This window comes from Phocoena phocoena, chromosome 12 (assembly GCF_963924675.1).
Source record: "Phocoena phocoena chromosome 12, mPhoPho1.1, whole genome shotgun sequence".
NCBI classification, from domain to species: domain Eukaryota; kingdom Metazoa; phylum Chordata; class Mammalia; order Artiodactyla; family Phocoenidae; genus Phocoena; species Phocoena phocoena.
In genome coordinates, this window is record NC_089230.1 from 29909678 (window position 1) to 29931313 (window position 21636).

Consider the following 21636-nt stretch of genomic DNA (forward strand, 5'->3'; position numbering starts at 1 on the left):
TTGCACAGGAAATTGTTGCTGACTTGAGGAGGACTATTTGGAAAAAAAGCAAGGAATGTTCTGACGGTTTGTCAGTCATGAGTAACTTCAACTCCTACAGTTATTACCATCATTTGTGTACATGTCCGTCACTTTACCTTCATCTGTTATGTATTTGGGAGATGAAGGAGAACAAGAGTGACATCACCACAATATTCAGACATATCTTGTAATATTTTTCTTAACACATTCTGTTGTCAAGGGTTATTAATTGACTACAATCTTTTTTTGGGGGGGGTGGGATTTAAAAAACTGTTTATTGCTCTGTGACTTCGTCTGGAAGCTGTTAACAAGACCCATGACAGCCAAGGGCCAGGTGTGCATCTAGATCAGCTAGATTCACGTGTCCACCTCCTGATCCATATAAACCTGGCACTCAGGGGCCCTGTGCAGTCAAAGGCAGGCTTCCTGGCAAATTGGTTAAATCCCAACAAGGAGAAATGATGCTGCAGATCATTTCCACCTCCCCAAATCCCATGTCCTAGATAATAAAGGAAAACGCCACAAGTACTGCTCCAAAATAAAACCGGCCCTGGTCCCTTATGTCTGACAGAGGAGCCAGGAGCACCGAGGCTCTGCAGAAGCCAGGAACCCAGCACCAGAAGGCACCCGTCCCTCCCTCACTGTTCAGTGACCTCCCCAAAGGAGTCCCCAGCCCCAAGGGTGCACTCCGGCCACACTGCAGGAAGACAAAGGCAGGGAGCCCAGGGTTTCCAATCGGAGCTGTAGTTAGTCCTGCTGGGTATGGCGGAGCCCCAGCAACTGTGGCCCTCACAGACTCTTCTGGAAGACCTGGTGCAGGCTCTGGGCCAGGACGTCAGTCTCCTCATAGCCCTCACAGCTTTGCTGCCAGCTCTCTGGCACCTCTTCCATGCCATAGTAGGCGCCAGCAGTGGCCCCAGCCATGGTGGCAATGGTGTCTGTGTCCCCACCAAGTGAGATGGAATAGATGAGAGTCCTTTGGAGGCAGAGGGGATCTCGGGGTCAGGCTCCATGCAGCACAGGAAGCAACAGATGGTGGTGGGCACAGATTCAAAGGCAGCAATGCCATTCCCTAGCTTGGACACCACCTCCTCTCTGGTCACTGCGTTCTGCTCTAGAAGCTCCCCAATCTTCTTCAGTCGGCTGGAGTACGACGCTCCTCCATGCCCAACTCCCTGGCACCTGACACTTCTTGGGTGTCACTGTCCAGCTCCTCCATACGGGCCAGGAGTTGTTCAAGGAAGTGCTCACTGGACGACTCACCCTGCAAAGCCAGGTGCACAGCCAGGGCCTGCAGGATGGCACCCTTGTAACCCAGGGAGGAGGCGTGTGTCAGCTGGGCCGAGAGCCGGGCAGACTTCTGCACATCCTGGACGCTGTTATAGGCCGGGGAGATGCCGGCCCCCCGCATGGCGCCCCCGTTGCAGTTGGAGCCTTTGCCATTAAACTGGGCCGGGACGGCTCAAAGCCATCACGGCACTTGGGGCTCAGGAGCTTCCTGAAGACGGTGATCACTCCAGCACCATAACCCCGTCAGGGTCTTTCTCGTACTCCTGAGCAAACCTGTGAGCCGTGTCCACCTCGTCGAAGGTCCCCTTGGCCAGCAGAGACTGCACCAGCGCCCCGGCCACGGCCGGCCGTGTCGTCGGTGTAGCAGAGTGCTTCTGGCCGCGCGCTCCCCGACGAGCCGGGGTCCGGCTCCAGGTCCTGGACCTGACGCGGGACTGAAGTCAGGTCGGCGGTGTCGCGCGCCTCGTCGACGGCGCCCACGCCCACGCAGTCCCCGAGCGGCGCGCCCGCCAGGCAGCCTCGGAAGCGGCAGAGGGAGCGGGCCGCCGTCGTCATCACCGCCGCCGCCGCCATCCGCGAGGACCGGCCCCCGTTTGACTACAATCTTGATTCTAAATTTAAAACAAATGTTACACGAATGTCTCAATTTAAGAGATGATTTTAATAAAAGGTTTCACGTATAAAATTATTTTTAAATAATTAAGATACGACCTGTGCTATCTTTACTTCATCTTGCCACATCTGTCCCTATTCCTTATCCTAGAAATTTCATCCCACCAAAACTCAGAGCCTTCTTTTCGCCATCTGCCTTATGCTACACTTCCAAATCCTCACAAAACAGTCACTGCTTCCTCCCTAGTATGTGTATCAGCACTGCTGTCCCTGCAACATCTCCCATCACATCACAGTGTTGAAGCTTGCCTTTTAACTAAATGATGGGCTTCTAAAAAAAAAGCAAAGAGAGACTGCTTACATCTATCTTTGTAACCAAGAGATTTACATAATGTCTAGTTCATGGCAGGTGTCAATCAACTGTAATGTGTTAATGAATCCCCCCAGTGACCAGGTTTAATTATAGAGAGGGAAGAATATATTAGGGCTATTTTTATATTAAGGGATGAATGACTAGCTTTTCAAAGAGCACATAGGCTGACTCAAAGGAATGACTATTTGGTGGTGACATTGTGCTAGGGAGACAGTAGAATAGAAGAGATATTTTGAGGCAAGAGAGGCTTCCTAGGTTCCTCAATTCATTACTCAACGGCAATGACCTACTCCAACATGACGAGGTCCTGCTATGCTCTAAAGAAAGAAAGAAAGTACATCTAGGACATTGTCCTTGACGATGTGAGTTCTTCAAACTGAAAAATACTTTTCTTAAAATTATTGCTGATGAAATTCTAACACATATTGCAATCACATGGCTGAAAAAATATTTGACCACATGTTAACAATACCAGTTTGATTTAAGAAATTATTATTGATACTTTTAGCATACACCTGTAGCTATAGAACCTAACTACCAAACATAGGGTGAGAATTCTTCTAAATTTCAGTTTATTAAGTTATAGTTTTTAAAATACTATAAAATATTGATTGTCCCTTTTATTTTTTTTCAGGTCCAACATTCCTTTAACTTCCAAAAACTACATATTCTGCCAATAATTTCTATCTTTGTCCCTTGTTGCTCTTAGATCTTAATGGCTACACTGTATAATTGGAGTTCTTGGTAGTATTCGATTTAGTGTTTAATTATAGTCTTCCTTCTATTGATCACTAATACTTTCTTATATATGCCGTACCTCCCAATGAAAGTTCCTTGAAAGAGGGGTTGAGTTGCAGACAGCCATTCTTTTTTTTTTTTTTTTTTTCCAGCCGCTCCGCGGCATGTGGGATCTTCCCGGACCGGGGCACAAACCCGTGTCCCCTGCATCGGCAGGCGGACTCTCAACCACTGCACCACCAGGGAAACCCCCCAGACAGACAGCCATTCTTAATTTAAAAATGGGTTGTATTCCCAAAGTCATACTTGTTTTCAACATATATTTATTGATCACCTATTCCCATGCCAGACTCTGTGTTAAATATAGGGAATAAACACAGCCTACTCGGTTGGAAGTTGATTTTTTTTAAAATTTAGAATGCATTATTCCACAGGAGCGGTACTTTTAAAGGAGGTTAGCTTCCCAGATGAACCCCACAAATCAATTTATATATCATATAGTTCTATTACTTTTATTCTTTGTTCCCCGTTCCCAATCCTATACTGTAAAAGTACTAACTTCCCAGTACTAACTTCATTCTCTCCAATAAGAATAAAATTTAAGTTGTGGCACACAAAAATATTTTCCACAAATGGCAGCAAACAGATAGTATTTCAATACTGCAATGAACAAAACAGGAGCTGAGACTCAGCCCAGCTCCTAGGGTAGATCTCAACTACTCTGAGTCCCTGAGCACGTGACTTTCTCCTGACTGTTCCTATGGAGTCAAAAGTGTAGCCAGACTGAAGGGAAAGATCCTTACCCTGTCTGAAAGAGAGGATTATTTTTGTCTCTCTGCCACTGGAAGTGACCCAGGAAGGGATAGTTCTGACTACCCCTGGCTGTTCTCTCACACCCAGGAGAGGAAACAGCCTGGATGGTCCCAGGCAGAGTGTGACAGTGCAAAGAACTCTGGTCCCAATGCCGTCTCCAAGTTACTAAACTAGCCAGACCTGAAGTCTCACTTACTTCTGGGATTTCTGGGATGGAATAGTATCATTTTCTTTTATCTGAAACCAGTTTATGTCAGGTTTGTATTACTTGCAGCCAAAACAATTCTAAACAACCCAGTCTCAAACATTTTGGATTAGAGAACACTGTAATCTTCTATTCCTCTTATTCTAATCCTAGCAATGAGTCCATCTATAATTTCCTATATCTGATTTTTCTGAGGTGTACTGGACAGATATCCCTTGCTTATAGAGGAACAATTTTTTGTTATGATTAGAGTCCTCAGTGCCTCACTTTTTCCCAAAACAGAAAAAAAAAAAAAATCTTCAGTTACCAAAGGAAGAAAATGGCAGGAAGCCCCAAAACAAGCTATTTGTCTTTTTCCACTTCAAATGATGCTCAAATCTTAGCCAGTTTCTTTTCAACAGTTCACCACCACCTCTAAAAATCTATGTGTGTGCTGCATTGGTAGCCGCCCTGAATTCCAAATTACCCTGCACACCCGTTCCTAATCACGGAGATCTTGATTGGAACTAAATTTGTTCTCTGTGCAGAAATCACTCATGTTCCAAGAGCAGTTTCTCCTCTGGTCAAATTAGCTGTGTAAATATTACGAATAAAAATATATGTAGGGGCAAGTGGATTACAAAAAGGCATTTCCTTATAAATGATCCATGTGACTCCAAATTAGAATGTGTCTTAAAAATAGGGAGAGCCTGGGAAAGATTAGTAGACCAAAACAAATGGTGCCCATAAACTGCCCCAGATTTGTAGACCAAATTCTCAACAGCTTAAAGCTTGAAAAAAAAAAAAAAAAAAAGGAAGAAACATGGGAAAGAGGGAGAGAGGAAAGTGTTAGGTATAATACTTTTAAATCCTAAAATACAAGCTGGATTTTGAAAAACAAGGCTGGGGTAGATTGGGCAGTACGTGTAGATTGAGGCTATCTTTGGCTTTTTCCAAATTTCTGCCTTTAAGATGTTTCCATCCTATTGAAAATGATTTAATTCATCCTTTCAGAATTTTTTTAAACAAATCATGTATTTAAATTTGTATAGTACTTAGAAAGGGAATAAACAAAACACACCCAACATCTTTTATTATTATATAAAGACTGGAGAGGTTCTGTCTTCTCCTATGAAGAGTGTGGTGCTGTCTTCTCTTATGAAGATAATCAACCACATTATACAAGGCTTAAGGGCATAAGAATACACATTTGTAACACCGTAACATTCTGCTGCTTTCCTTGGGAAAATCATATTTATCCTTGAACATCACATCTTAATACAGGGGGAAAGGCCAGCAGCAGAATATTGTTATTCATTTTCTCTTGTCTCCTTCTATTATACCATTTGCTTGGAATTTGTTCATTTGATCTTCATCTGAGAAGCAGAAGTAAACAAATCTTGCTAACTGTTCGGTCAGTTTCAAAACCAGCTAACACTGCTTATGCAGTGCTGGAATCTTAGACAACGATGATTATACTTTGATGCCATAATGTTCAGGAATCCTGTGGGCCAAAGGAAAAATATATATACATATATAATTTTGCCAGAAAAAGTTTCATCTTGGAAAATTACCAAACATATGCCTTATTCCATTTGTATATTTTTAAAATAAAACTACTACCATGAACGGTAGTTAATGAGTGACAAGTGGTGAGTTGATTGTGGTTCAGAATGAACCATCTTATTAGAAAAAATATAGATACAAATTATACTTCAACACATACCCGAAATAGTTTCTAAATCCATACATCTAGTCCCCTGGGTTTAACTCTTATGCAAATCAATAGCTGAGTTTCTCGATTATCACATAATAAAATCATGCTAGTTCAAATTTAAATATTAATTACCGAAATATGCATCTTACAAAATTAGATACTGTTAAAAATTACTCTTCTTATGAAACTGCTTGAAAAGGAAGGGCTCTGTGTGTGTATGTGTGTTTGCATTTCAAAAAGCTGAGGTATCTATTAGATAAGTGTGAAAAGGAAAGATATTCTTTCTTGGCCATATTACATAATATCTTCATTTTTCTTTTTATTTAAGATTTTATTTAAACATTTAAATTCAATTCTAAATTCATCTGCCTTCATGTCAAATGTACTACCACTCTCCCACTAATCCAATGGGTTTCCCACTAATCCCAAACAATCGCCTTCCCTCCAGACCAGTCTTTTTGCGGTACGCGGGCCTCTCACTGCTGTGGCCTCTCCCGTTGCAGAGCACGGGCTCCGGACGCGCAGAGCCTCAGCGGCCATGGCTCACGGGCCCAGCCGCTACCGCGGCATGTGGGATCTTCCCGGACCGGGGCACGAACCCATGTGCCCTGCGTCGGCAGGCGGACTCTCAACCACTGCGCCACCAGCGAAGCTCCAGACCGGTCTTCTTAATTTATCCTTCCAGATGCCTCGCTCAGTTCTGCCATTCTTATTATTATGACTTTGCTCCTGCTTGTGAAAAGCTGCAACATTTAGGACCATCCCACCACCACTTCTGTTTTACTTGTCCTGATTCTTTGCATTTTAACTGCCTCTTCTTATATAAACAACTTTTTGGCAATCAAGCCTAACTGATATATCTCACATGTCTTCATTACCAAACCACACATAAAGTCATAGCTGGCAATTCAGCTCTTAATTGTTCTGATTCGCTAACATTGTGCTTTTTTCCTAACCACACTATAGACCTACAGAGAGCAAATAATTTGATCCTCTCGTAACATAGCAACTTGAGCTACTGTACCTTGTACATTGATTGATTCTTCATAATTATATTTTCTGAAAATTCTAGCTACAGAAACTTGTCCCACAATATACTTTAATGGAAAAAAAACAAGTAGCAAAATAGGATATATATTTTAATTCGTGTTAAAAAATGTTATATTTTTACATTTCCATAGGCTGGAAAAATTCTAGAAAGATACTAGACTCCCAAACTTCACAGTAACTACCTCTGAAGAATAAATAAGTAAGCAGGACTTTGGTAAGATGGCGAGAAGTGATGGGAACTATAAGAGACTTTAATATTCCTTTGAAAAAATATTATAATGTTTGTTTTTATTTTATAGAATGAACATTATTATTTTCATAATTTCAAAACTAGCAAAAGACAGAATTAATAGGTATTGTATGGTTAACTTCCATTTTTATGAATACTCCATGTTTCTAGAGGTGCTGCTCAGCAATTCTAAATCACAAGGTCTGACCTTTCCCCCAGGAGACCTCTGGGCGTGACAGTTCAGCCAGTTCAGCCACAGCTAATACATACACACCGAAAAGCTCACCAGTTCATAGCAAACTGTTCCCTCTTTGAAGAAAAAGTACCATATGGAGATAAATGTATTGATGATTCATAAAATTTGTATAACTTCTCTGTTTGTTTGAATCAATACCTTGTGATGCAGGGGAATATATAAATTGATCAGTGATACTTCCTTCATCTGGTAATTTCTTTTTTATTTTTTTACATTTCTTTTTAATTTACGTCTCATTAAATGTGTTTGTTGTTTACAGCATTCTTTTTTTTTTTTCAGTACGTGGGCCCCTCACTGTTGTGGCCTCTCCCATTGCGGAGCCCAGCCTCCGGACGCGCAGGCTCAGCAGCCATGACTCACGGGCCCAGCCGCTCCGTGGCACGTGGGATCCTCCCGGACCGGGGCATGAACCCGTGTCCCCTGCATCGGCAGGTGGACTCTCAACCACTGCGCCACCAGGGAAGCCCAGCATTGTCTTTTTGATTTCCAGCTTACTTCCTGAAAAGCAGACCTTGTGACTCAGATTTGGGTACAGCTGGTTTATTTGGGAAAGTGAGGCCAGGAAACTTACACGAGAAAATCAGAGACGTGAGATGAGAGAAAAGTCAGTGAAGTTTGCAAATAGTCAAATAACCCCAGTAGAAAACTGGGGCTCAGTTGCCCTGAAGATGCTCTGAGAAATATTTTCCCTGGGGCTGGGGAGGCTGGAAGATTTGTACAATGATTTCATGCTTTTTTTGTTTATTTTTATTATTTTAGATTTTTTTTTTGATATGGACCATTTTTTAAAGTCTTTATTAAATTTGTTACAATTCAGCTTCTGTTTTATGTTCTGGTTTTTTGGCCATAAGGCATGTGGGATCTTAGCTCCCCGACCAAGGATAGAGCCTCACCCCCTGCATTGGAAAGCAAAGTCTTAACCACTGGACCGCCAGGGAAGTCTGTGGTAATTTTTTTTTTAACATCCTGATTGGAGTATAATTGCTTTACTATGTTGTGTTAGTTTCTGCTGTATAACATAGTGAATCAGCTCTATGTATACGTATATCCCAATACCCCCTCCCTCCCTATCCCACCCTTCTAGAGGGTCACAAAGCACCAAGCTGATCTCCCTGTGCTATGCAGCTACTTCCCACTAGCTATCTATTTTACATTTGGTAGTGTATATATGTCCATGCCACTCTCTCACTTCATCCCAGCTTACACTTCCTCCTCCCCATATCCTCAAGTCCATTCTCTACATCTGCATCTTTATCCCTGTCCTGCCGCTAGGTTCATCAGAACCCTTTTTTTATAGATTCCATATATATGTGTTAGCATACGGTATTTGTTTTTCTCTTTCTGCCTTACTTCATTCTGTATGACAGACTCTAGGTCCATCCACCTCACTACAAATAACTCAATTTCATTTCCTTTTTTGGCTGAATAATATTCCATTGTATATATGTGCCACATCTTCTTTATCCATTCATCTGTTGATGGACACTTAGGTTGCTTCTGTGTCCTGGCTATTGTAAAGAGTGCTGCAATGAACATTGTGGTACATGTGTCTTTTTGAATTATGGTTTTCTCAGGATATATGCCCAATAGTGGGATTGCTGTGTCATATGGTAGTTCTATTTTTAGTTTTTTAAGGAACCTCCATACTGTTCTCCATAGTGACTGTATCAGTTTACATTCTCACCAAGAGTGCAAGACAGTTCCCTTTTCTCCACACCCTCTGCAGCATTTATTGTTTGTAGATTTTTTGATGATGGCCATTCTGACCGGTGTGAGGTGATACCTCATTGTAGTTTTGATTTGCATTTCTCTAATGATTAGTGATGTTGAGCATTCTTTCATGTGTTTGTTGGCAACCTGTATATCTTCTTTGGAGGAATGTCTGTGTAGGTCTTTTGCCATTTTTGGATTGGGTCGTTTGTTTTTTTGATATTGAGCTGCATGAGCTCCTTGTGTATTTTGGAGATTAATCCTTTGTCAGTTGCTTCGTTGGCAAATATTTTTTCCCATTCTGAAGGCTGTCTTTTTGTCTTGTTTATGGTTTCCTTTGTTGTGCAAAAGCTTTTAAGTTTCATTAGGTCCCATTTGTTTATTTTTGTTTTTATTTCCATTCTTCTAGAAGATGGGTCAAAAAGGATCTTGCTGTGATTTATGTCATAGAGCATTCTGCCTATGTTTTCCTCTAAGAGTTTTATACTGTCTGGCCTTACATTTAGGTCTTTAATCAATTTTGAGTTTATTTTTGTGTATGGTGTTAGGAAGTGTTCTAATTTCATTCTTTTACATGTAGCTGTCCAGTTTTCCCAGCACCACCTATTGAAGAGGATGTCTTTTCTCCAATGTATATTTTTGCCTCCTTTATCAAAGATAAGGTGACCATATGTGTGTGGGTTTATCTCTGGGCTTTCTATCCTGTTCCATTGATCTATATTTCTGGTTTTGTGTCAGTATAATACTGTCTTGATTACTGTAGTTTTGTAGTATAGTCTGAAGCCAGGGAGCCTGATTCCTCCAGCTCCGTTTTTCTTTCTCAAGATTGCTTTGGCTATTCAAGGTCTTTTATGCTTCCATACAAATTGTGAAATTTTTTGTTCTAGTTCTGTGAAAAATGCCATTGGTAGTTTGATAGGGATTGCATTGAATCTGTAGATTGCTTTGGGTAGTATAGTCATTTTCACAATGTTAATTCTTTCAATCCAAGAACATGGTATATCTCTCCATCTGTTTGTACCATCTTTAATTTCTTTAATTGGTGTCTTATAGTTTTCTGCATACAGGTCTTTTGTCTCCTTAGGTAGGTTTACTCCTAAGTATTTTATTCTTTTTGTTGCAGTGGTAAATGGGAATGTTTCCTTAATTTCTCTTTCAGAATTTTCATCATTAGTATATAGGAATGCAAGAGATTTCTGTGCATTAATTTTGTATCCTGCTACTTTACCAAATTCGTTTATTAACTCTAGCAGTTTTCTGGTAGCATCTTTAGGATTCTCTATGTATAGTATCATGTCATCTGCAAACAGTGACAGTTTTACTTCTTTTCTGATTTGGATTCCTTTTATTTCTTTTTCTTCTCTGATTGCTGTGGCTAAAACTTCCAAATCTATGCTGAATAATGGTGGTGAGAGTGGGCATCCATGTCTTGTTCCTGATTTTAGAGGAAATGGTTTCAATTTTTCACCATTGAGAATGATGTTGGCTGTGGGTTTATCATATATGGCCTTCATTATGTTGAGGTAAGTTCCCTCTATGTCTACTTTCTGGAGAGCTTTTATCATAAATGGGTGTTGAATTTTGTTGAAAGCTTTTTCTGCATCTATTGAGATTATCCCATGGTTATTATCCTTCAGTTTGTTAATATGGGGTATCACATTGATTGATTTGTGTATACTGAAGAAGCCTTGCGTTCCTGGGATAAACCCCACTTGATCATGGTGTATGATCCTTTTAATATGCTGTAGGATTCTGTTTGCTCATATTTTTTGAGGATTTTTGCATCTATGTTCAATGGTGATATTAGCCTGTCATTCTCTTTTCTTGTGACATCTTTGGTTTTGGTATCAGAGTGATGGTGACCTCGTAGAATGAGTTTGGGAGTGTTCCTCCCTCTGCTATATTTTGGAAGAGTGTGAGGAGGATGGGTGTTAGCTCTCCTCTAAATGTTTGATAGAATTCGCCTGTGAAGCCATCTGGTCCTGGGTGTTTGTTTGTTGGAATATTTTTTAATCACAGTTTCAATTTCATTACTTGTGATTGGCCTGTTCATATTTTCTATTTCCTCCTGGTTCAGTCTCGGAAGGTTGTGCTTTTCTAAGAATTTGTCCATTTCTTGCAGGTTGTCCATTTTATTGGCATATAGTTGCTTGTAGTAATCCCTCATGATTCTTTGTATTTCTGCAGGGTCAGTTGTTACTTCTCCTTTTTCATTTCTAATTCTGTTGATTTGAGTCTTCTCCCTTTTTTTTCCTTGATGAGTCTGGCTAGCGGTTTATCAATTTTGTTTACCTTCTCAAAGAACTAGCTTTTAGTTTTATTGATCTTTGCTATTGTTTCCTTCATTTCTTTTTCATTTGTTTCTGATCTGATCTTTATGATTTCTTTCCTTCTGCTAACTTTGGGGGTTTTTTGTTCTTCTTTCCCTAATTGCTTAGATGTAAGTTTAGGTTGTTTATTTGATATTTTTCTTGTTTCTTGAGGTAGGATTGTATTGCTATAAACTTCCTTAAGTGGTATTTTTTTATACCATAGCCTGGGATAATTCCTTCTGAGAGATCAGGCCTATGAATAATCATTCTGGGTGAGAGAATGTTTGACTCAGTACCATCATCATAGGGTAATTTTAGATTTGTTCTAGGGCAGCGGTTCTCCAACTTTTATATCGAGCATCAGAATCACCGGCAGGCCTTACTAAAAAGATTATTGGCCCCTCCCCCAGAGTTTGTATTGTCTTAGATGAATCTGCATTTCTTACAAGTCCATAGGTGATGGTGATGCTGAGGCTGCTGATCCAGAACCACTATTCCATGGGTACTGAGGTTAATTTTTGTCCCTAATTTTTCAAGTCTTTTGTTCTTTATTTTTCAAAGTCCAGTCTTTCCCAATTTAAAGCCTATGCCTTTTTGATTCAAATGAAATTGATATAAAGTAAATCAGCCAATTAAAATTTCAATACTACAGTAGAATCTCTGGAGCCTGGTAGTCCCTGGGATTTATTTTCTTTCTTTACTTTGATAAATTTCTCTGCCTTAGCAAAACAGAATTTCTAAATTACCATTTACCTCCTCAGTACCTCCAATTTCTTACTAATTAACCAAAAGCAAAAATCCTTGAAATCATATGAGTAGATTAAAAAAGGAAAAAACAAAAAAACAAAATCTCCTAAAAAAAAAAAATCATCATCATCACCATTCTCATCTACCTGGAAGCATAGATATCTCTCATGAATGGAAATGCCAAAACCCAGACAATTTTCCCCACAGCATTTAAAGACTTTGGCATGTTTCATGATCAGTGATAGAACAGCTTTGTTTCAAATGAATTGGAGCTCATTTGTTTGACGAAATAATTGGCAGCAACATGAAAGTTGCATATTCTTGCTACGATCTTAAGAAGATTTTGTTTACTTGAATATTTGTTGAGTTAGCAGTCATAAGATGCCTCCTGTCTGTAAGATAGAAATATACGAGTTGTTCAGGAGGACAGCCTTCCCTGGCCTAGGCTTAACAGAAATATCTCTTTGGGGACTCACAAAGAAGACACTGACAAACAACACACTTAAGAACATTGATTCAATAAAGACTACAGGGACTTCCCTGGTGGCACAATGGATAAGAATCCGTCTGCCAATGCAGGGGACACAGGTTCGAGCCCTGGTCTGAGAAGATCCCACATGCCTTGGAGCAACTAACCCTGTGTGCCACAACTACTGAAGCCCTCATGCCTAGAGCCCGTGTTCCATGACAAGAGAAGCCACTGCAATGAGAAGCCTGTGCACCGCAACAAAGAGTAGCCCCCACTCACCACAACCAGAGAAAGCCCACGCAGAGCAACAAAGACTCAATGCAGCCAAAGATAAAATAAAATAATTTTAATTAAAAGAAAAAAAGACTACAATCATTTCTTATGAATGCTTCTCCTCACCTGCCTCAGTGCTTACTGAGGGCATGATGCCAAATACAGTTCAGTAAATTCCACTGGATGACAAAATAGTTTGGTAAAGTATACAACTGTCTGGTAGACTGGCAAATGTTAGAAAAATTGAAGACATGGATAAAATGCATATCCTTTGGGTGTTATTCTCCAAATATTGTTTCTTGAGACAAAAATCTATGATAAGAATTGGGCAGCTGGAGAGGAAAAGGGGAGGCAGCGATAAACGCAAGGAGAGACTAGGGGTGTGCACCTTTCTGCTGGTGTTGCTGCCCTGGTGGTGGGTGTTGTTATCACTGTTGTGGGAGGCATTGCAGTAGGCGGCAGCTTGGAGTGAGAGAAGAAGTGATTTATTCCTCGACTCTTCATCACGGTGCAAATGAGCAGGCAACCCTAGCCTTGTTCGGAGGCACCCTTGGTCTTTTGGCACCAGCTGTGTGTACGCTCCATGGGAGAATTGTTAAGTTCAAAGCCTGCTGGATAGGGCTCCAGCTGATTAAATGGCGGATTTTCTGTTGACCTACATGCTAAGCCCAGGTCCACTCCTGGGAAAAGCTTTAGCCAGGTAAAACTCATGAACGGCAAGGTACCTAAAAGGGCATCTTGCATGGACTGTCCAGGGGCAATTTCAACCCCTTTGTATTGACCTTTACAGAGATGCCTGAAGACCTGCTCCACACACATGTAAATACCACCATATATATTCTGAGAAACATAAAGAAGAAAGAAAGAAATGCCATATTCTGCCATTGTTCACGTACACTCTTAAACAATTTGTGTGTTGTGGAGTAGAGAGGTGGGAGCATGTCCGAAAAGGACTATGTGTCTTTGTAAATAGAATATAAATGGATCCAGAAATGTCTGTGAAGAGGGCCCAAGAACACAGTACTTCCAAATAGTGCATCCTAAAAACAAAATTTTTGCTACCTTCTCAATCCTTCCCTCTCAACCACATGGCTCCAAACAGGAAAATGTATTTTCAATAAGTAGGGGTGTGTGGTTATTAAGAATGCCAACCAAGGGAATTCCCTGGTGGTCCAGTGGTTAGGACTCCACGCTTCCACTGCAGGGGCCACGGGTTCGATCCTTTGTCCAGGAACTAAGATGCCATGTGGTGCAGCCAGAAAAATAATAATAATAAAATAAAACTTCATTTAAAAGAATGCCAACCTAGTCCTTTTATTGGCACATAAACAGAGGACTCAAATGCCCAACCTGATTGCTGGTGTCTTAAATATTCCTTTTCCTTTGGGACAGCTAACTGAAGAGTTTCTTTAGGGTCTGATTTTCTTTCCAATTTCTACTTAATAGCTACCCTTTCTTTCTAAGATAATAAAGAAATAGGAATTTCTTAATTTTTTATCTGGGGAATTAAAAAATCTAATTTGAGGTTGACGACTTTCAATCGGATTAACACTGTAGTCCAGAAAAAGAAAGAGAGAGAGAGAGAAAGAAAAAGAAAGAAAGAAAGAAAGGGCAAACAACTTATTGCTCTGGAAAGATCAAAGTAAGAATAGATTTTTGTGTCTTTAAATTGTGTTTCTATGAGTACTATTTTTGGTTGAGATGAAATATAGACATTTATTGTTCACACTATTTAGACATGGAAAGTAGACACCAAATTGAATTTTTAAATGATATTATAAAACTCTGTGCAGAGAAAGTCAAACATGTTAACTTTTGAGTTGACGTATCATGTCAGTCCCACTATACATTGTGTGGTAAAAACATCAAGCAAGATAATAGAACATTTAGCATTCAATTATCCATTTTATGAAGCTTATTTCTCTTAAACACTTCAAATAAAATATTGTTAACTAGAAATTCTGTTTAAGCAGCATACATTTCTGGAAGTTAGGAAATTTAACCCATTCTTATTTGCATCTTACACAAACCTGGCACAAAACCCAAACTTTAGAGCCAAACTGCCTATGATTTATTCCTGTCTATGCCATTCTCTTGTTGTTGGAGCAAACGAGCTGAGTACTTTATGCCTCAGTTTCCTCCTCAATAGATAAAGATAATATTAGTGACTACCTCATAGATCAGTCAGTGGGAGAATTAAATGTCTTAACTCATGGAAAGATATTAGAACAATGTCTAGCACATGCTCAAAATTTTCTTAAAGTAGTACTGTCTTATTTCATCATAGTGGTACTTTATGGAATGTATATTCCTTAGACTCTGTATCTTTTTTTAATACACTTTGTCTGAATGCTTTTTTAACCCCACAATCTTCTTATTTGCCCACAAATTTTTATTATGCCTAAGACTGTAATACTTAGACCAGATGAAAAAATAATTTATGAAAAATCAGGAGTCTGAGTTTACTGATAGCAAATTTGCATTTCCCAGAGGACTTGACCTTAGTTCTTGGGTCCTGAAGGTGTCCAAAATATAGCTTTGATCCTTAACACAGAAGGAACCATATATGTTTGTATAAACAGAGAAAGGAAAATAGACATTTCCAAATGGGCAAACTTTTCAATAATCTTGTTCACAGTCACAAAATGTCCTTAAATTGCCCTCTAACCCCCTAAAAGCATGCCTGTTTGAACAGAAAAGAAATGCAAAAATAAGAATTCCAATTGAAAAGTGAAAGGAAAAGAGGGGAACTGTTCTGATTACTTTCACTAGTTATTAGACATTCATGCCAATATTATTGCTGTCCCCTGTCCTCCCACCTCAAAAGAGGAAAGAAAAAGTTACCACAGGTAGAAAATTGCTTCTGGCATTAATCCCTCTAGCTGAGATCAAGAATACATATCAGTAATCTCTTCTGGAATCACCATCATTATTCATTTCAGTACCATGATGAAAATGCACGGGGGAAAAAAGGCTTGTGGGCCACTTTCAGAGAAACTCACAGAAGAAATAAAATGAATGAACATCTATGCCTACTAAAACCCCAATTTCATCCAACTAGATTAGGAAGCAGAAGCAAGGCCCCCTTTTCTTAGACTATTTATTCCCTTGAGCGTTTTGCCAGAAGGCAGACTCCTAAGTTATCAAACTCAGAATTTTCCTCAATTCCTTCTTTTTCCAGTTAGCTTCTTGCGGTTCACTCCATTACTAACTTATAGCGATAAACACCTGGAGTCTATCTATCAAAAACAAAGAGAGGTTTATTCAGTGGGTACAGCCCTGCCTGGTGAACACCCTGAGCAGAAACAAACTACATAATATAAGACTTGAGCAGGAATATGTTTTTTATGATGTGCCAGCATAAGGGGGATCAAAGGCTAAAGCCAAATAAATAGCAACTGGGCACCAGCAGAGGAAACATATTTAGACTTTAAAATAATCAAAAACAAACCCAAAGAACACTAACACCTTCCATATTCAGCAGTCATATTTTCCCTCTTTTTATACAGGGCTTAAACCTGTCAAGAGTTTGTGAAGCTAATCACTGAAACTAAAGTAGAAGCCTGCATTTCACTGAGGTTGTGACAATAACCAAAAAGACTGGGCACGAATAGATGGACCCTTCCCCCAACCCCACTCCAGCCTCTTCAAGCCAACCCCTCCGCTTCCCTATTGGCCCATTATTGAATTTACCTTGGCCACGTTATGGAATTTGCCGGCTGACATTAATCCATTTATTGAGCTTGACTCCTCCTTATCTAAAACATCTCTAGGCAAACTGAAACAATCTGTCTGCCATCCACTGATTGGCAGGGCAAATTTTTCCAGGTGGTACAGCCACCTCCCCTCAAATGACTTGCCAAACTTATTTCAGTCTGCAGAATGACGAAAACAAGATCAGGGCAACCATTGTTCACTACCATGTTTAGTACCTGCAATGTATTTACATAAACAATTTTAAAAGATTAGTCTTCTTGAAAAAAAAAAACAAACGTTGAGGATGGGGTGCCCAAGCCAAGAGGAGGAGGTCGATGTGAGAGCAGAGAATTGACAGGCTCAACCCTGAGGGCAAAAAGCTACATCTGTATTTGATTTGTCAGGGATTTACATTAGTGAAACTTTAACTCTGCAGATGATACATAAGATTACACTTACAGAACAAGCTTATGCAAATATAGCTTAAACGCCATGGTATGTGGCCCAGACAGTGAATTTGGCAGATTTCATTGAGTCTGGTGGCTGGATCTAATAAATTCATTTACATGAAGGATTAGAACATCTGGAAAAGTAGCATGGCGGTTTATTGAAACATAAATAACATTAATTGAAAGGTTACAGGTATGCAAAACATTTCATGCAGGCGATGCAAAATGTTATAAAGCTGTTTCCCTATTCCACTAAAGACAAGACAAAAATATCTCGCTAATATAAACAGAAAGGGGAATTTCCAGGATCTAATTTAAATGTTCCTTCAGATAGTAAGAGTGAGAGAGGCAGCCCACTTCTTCATCCTGCTTTGTAATGAGCCCTCTTTTCCACCTCGGGTCTCTGCTGCCCTCTTGATACACATCTCAGGCACTAATTAGCAGCAGCAAGGTAGTGACATAATTACATTTATTTTCAGTTACAAATCCCCGAACTGTCATGCCATTTTGCAGACGGAAAAGCATGGTTGAGGTCTCCAGCTATTTCTTCAATGAGTTTATTTTTATTTTAGCACTGTAATGTATACTCACTGGTAATGTGGATTGCCGGTTAATGTCTCGTGGAGTTGGTTACCATAAGCATAATAACAAATTACCCAGAGGAAAATGAGCAAAGATTGATATCATATGATTTAAAAGCTGAGAGGAAAGCTCAGGTGGTTTACAATCAGTTGAGTACCTCAAGATTAATTTATAACTTGGTAACCCATTCAAATTCCCGTTCATCATTTATTCTCAAATAGAAAGATGGCTTAAACTGTTCAGTCACCCAAAATGCCTCCTGCCCATAGCAATAGCAAGACATTCCTTTTAAAAGGATCGTTTTCATTATAAGTCATTAGCAAAATGCTGACTTTGAGAACTCATGTAAATGAGGAAGCAGGAAATCTAGTATTCTCTCAGGTATGGAGACAGCGTGGAGCCCACTTCAGAAACTCTATGTGGATTTGACCTAAAGCAATCAAGTACAGAGTTGTTTGACCAAAATTGAAAGAGAACCCCTGGCAATTTTTTTTTAATGAAAAATAAGATGTAATGCAGTGATTGATATACTTTGGAGAATCATAAGATTTAAAAAAGAGAGAGAAAAATATTCTAGATGATCTTGTTTCCGATAATAATAAGAAAGTGGACCACATGATTTTTGCCTTTAACGCAGCTGATAGAATCAGAAAATAGAAGAAATCTTTACTGACCATTCACATTTCAACTCCCACCATCAGAAATACAATTCATAGAGTGTATAGAATTTTGATACTGCTCTTGAAATGGTTTCTCTCATAACCAGTAACTGAAATTGGTCAAGTGCAATATATTGGCACAGTAAGTTTATTTTTGTATGTAGATGTTTTTTAAAAAAAGACATTAAAAAGCAAAGATTTTTCTTAAATAGTTAAGCATAATAGACACATTGCAAAAAAAAATCATGTTTATTAATTAACATGACTCTCCAAAAAATAGTAAATTTGCTATTTCCAAATTTTCACACAGAATGTCATTTGGCTGCATGGTGATAGAATATGAAATATTCATCAGGGAATATATTTTAAACAGATTGCCCTTGGCCACCTAACAAAAAGAAGTATAATCTTCATAATACTGATCAGGGCTTAGTGGTCATAGTAATTTATGCTGTAATCAGAATGACCAATAATAGACTACCCATCCAATTAAATCCCCAGGATAATTCAGAAGGGTAGTTTCTATAGATACTTTCAGAAAAGTGTCTTAGACAACAAACATCACGGTGTTCATCTATGGGAAGGCAGAGTTAGCAGGAAGTGTTCACTGACTTCCTCTAAATCATTGAATGAGGTTTCAATAAGAGTTCCTCAGCCACATGGGATTTTAGGAGAAAAAGCCACAGGTGATGAGCATACATGGAGCTCACAGAGGTCAAATTCAAGGACTTGTTTCCTATGATAAGTCATCCATAGTATTTGTGAGTTTGACCTAGGTAAATGAGACTACCTACTGCATTTATGTGATTGTGACATTATCTAGATTTTAGAAAAGGTGCTAAACACCCACAGTACTTAAAAAACAGTGCTGCATGTTTGCAAGACACTATGATTGAACAAGAACAACCTATGGGTACCAAGGTGATGAAGCAAAAGGCAGGTTTGGTGTACAGAGAGGAATCTGGTTGTTGACTGTTCACTAGTTTGGATACCTTGGACATCATATTCGATGTGTCTTACTTTCCTCAGCTGTAAAGTGGGAATAATAATAATACCTACCTGATGGTACTGCAGTAAGTATCAAGTGACTTTATATATATATATATATATATATATATATATATCTCACCCTTAAAGTTGTACTTGGAACATATACAGGTCTTTGTTTACTGCTGCTATTGCTACTGAAACCAACATGCCCAGTGGAGCACAGCATATAATAGCTACAACTTTCCTATAACTTCTACTGGCATTTCTATAAGGAGATGAATAATGGCAATAGGTTTCAGAGAATTCTTCAACAATGTAAACTCATTTAATTCCAAAACAAGTAATAGTAACCAGAGGCCTGTGGACAGCTCACCAATATGGAAAAAGGAAAGAAGCATTTCTTAAAGAGAAATCTTAAGATGACTAAGAATGACTGGTTTCTGAGACATACAACAGAGTGAGAAAAGCCTTAGACTAAAGATAATCATTCGTAAGAGTCAAGAGAATGAAAAGAAAGAGAAAATTGAAAGAAAAAAAAATGTTTGTCAAGGGAATGAGGTAAGAACGGGTGAAGCACCATTGAACCCGGAGTTTAAAAGGAGAGTATATAACCATTAAAAGGACGTGACTTCCCCAAACCATCTTCAAAAGAGTTATCGGGAAGCAACGTTCTGAGAAGTACTGATATATTGTCAAATCAACCAAATTGTACAGAATCTATTTAAAACTCAATTTAAAGTCCAGAAAGATACGTAAAGTACACAAGCATTATCTTAAATAGAATGAAGGAGTTAAGTTCAAAATATTTTGGAAAGAAAAGAATGTTAAAAGATATCTGTTTCCACGACTTCAACAGTTACTGCCTTACCTGCACACAAGCTTCAACGTGACCTCTCCTGGGCATCTGACCCATAACAATACCTGGACATACTTCAGACTCCTCAGGTATCACTAGCCCATCGTCTCTTTCATTGCCCACTCCTCCAAAAATCTCCTCCTTGTTTGTCCGCAAATGACATCATCATAGTACCAAGTGTCCAAATTCAATGCCTCCCTTTCTCTCTTTCAGTCTCCTCCTTAAACAATAAAACAGTAAATTATGTTGACTCTGCCTCCTCCATTTCTGTCACATCTATATAGCCCATCCCCTCCTAGCCACTGCCTTGTCCAAGATATACGATCATTTCATCCACCTGCTTAAAGTCACCCACTCCTTTGCCTGTAAGTGGAAGTTCAAACTCCTTGGTACAGCATATGTGGTTCTTTACAGTACCCAAGACAGGCATGGGGGATTCTTACTGGGGCTGATTTTCGTCTGTGATGAAGAGTGCTTTACTTCTCTGGAATTTTTTCTTCTCAGTCTAGATCAGAAAAAAAAATGACAAGAGAAAGAGCACCTCACCAATCACATTGCTCCCCATTGAGTCAGTTCATCAAACTTCTCTCTATCACACAACATACCATGAATTTTTCACAACTCTGGACATTTGAACATGTTATTTCTTCTCTCTCCAACTAGCGGGCCCCTAACCATCCATCAGGATTCAGCTCAAATGTCACCTGCTCTATGCAGCTTTCCTCAACTTCCCAAGGCAAAGCTTATTCCTCTTCACTGTGTTCCCACAGCATTGTTGGACCTCTCTCATGAAATATATTTTTCATTTAAAATCTCAATAGCCAGGATCTCTAAGGCCAAGTACAATTCATGGGATATACTTAATGTACGTCTAACGGACAACTGAATCTAGAGGTGCCTAAAATGACAGTTCCATCAGAAGCAGGTAACAAAGCAAATGTATCAATTAAAATAATTCCTTAATGGTGGATGGAAATCAGTTAAACGGAAAAAGATTCCCAGAAAATATGGTTGGCACAAAACATAGTTAAAAATTAGCCTAAAAAAAGTCTCAGAAGAAAAATTTATATTTCAAATCATTATTTACTTGTGGTTCTAACCTTGAGAACACTTTAGGTGGATGAATGTATTCAGACCTGTGGTGGAAAATATAAGTTTTTCATTGTCTGGTATAAACCAAGGAGTACACCAACTACCCCTTACCTTTTACCCACACTTGCCCCAGTCACTTTTTTAGTCTTTGATCTGGTCCAAAAATGTGTCTGTTGTCAACCTGTCACCCTACTTCCAAATCCCGTTTCTATCCACATTCATGGGCAAAAGTGGGTGGCAGTGACTACTTGGCACTATCACAAAACTAGAGTAGAAAAAAGGAATGAGAGGCCAGTTCCTGATGGCCCAGCCAGTTGAGGACATGTCTATGACTCAGCTGGGATATTGGGAGGGCAGTTACTTTCAGGGCTTCAGCAATAGATTACCTTCCTTGCCTCCATATTTAACTTCCAGCCATGCCAAACAATTCCAGTGATTCGTTTCACCCTTTCTTACCTTAACCTGAATGCTATCTATGTGAAGACTACACTCATCTGTACACATAGGCCGGGCCTACC

At 39.5% G+C, this 21636-nt stretch overlaps 1 pseudogene; it reads right to left on the reverse strand.

Annotated features, from left to right (window-relative positions):
- Positions 1-810: 810 nt before the first annotated feature.
- LOC136131839 (ADP-ribosylhydrolase ARH3 pseudogene) lies at positions 811-1884 on the reverse strand (annotated as a pseudogene).
- Between the last annotated feature and the right edge of the window lie 19752 nt (positions 1885-21636).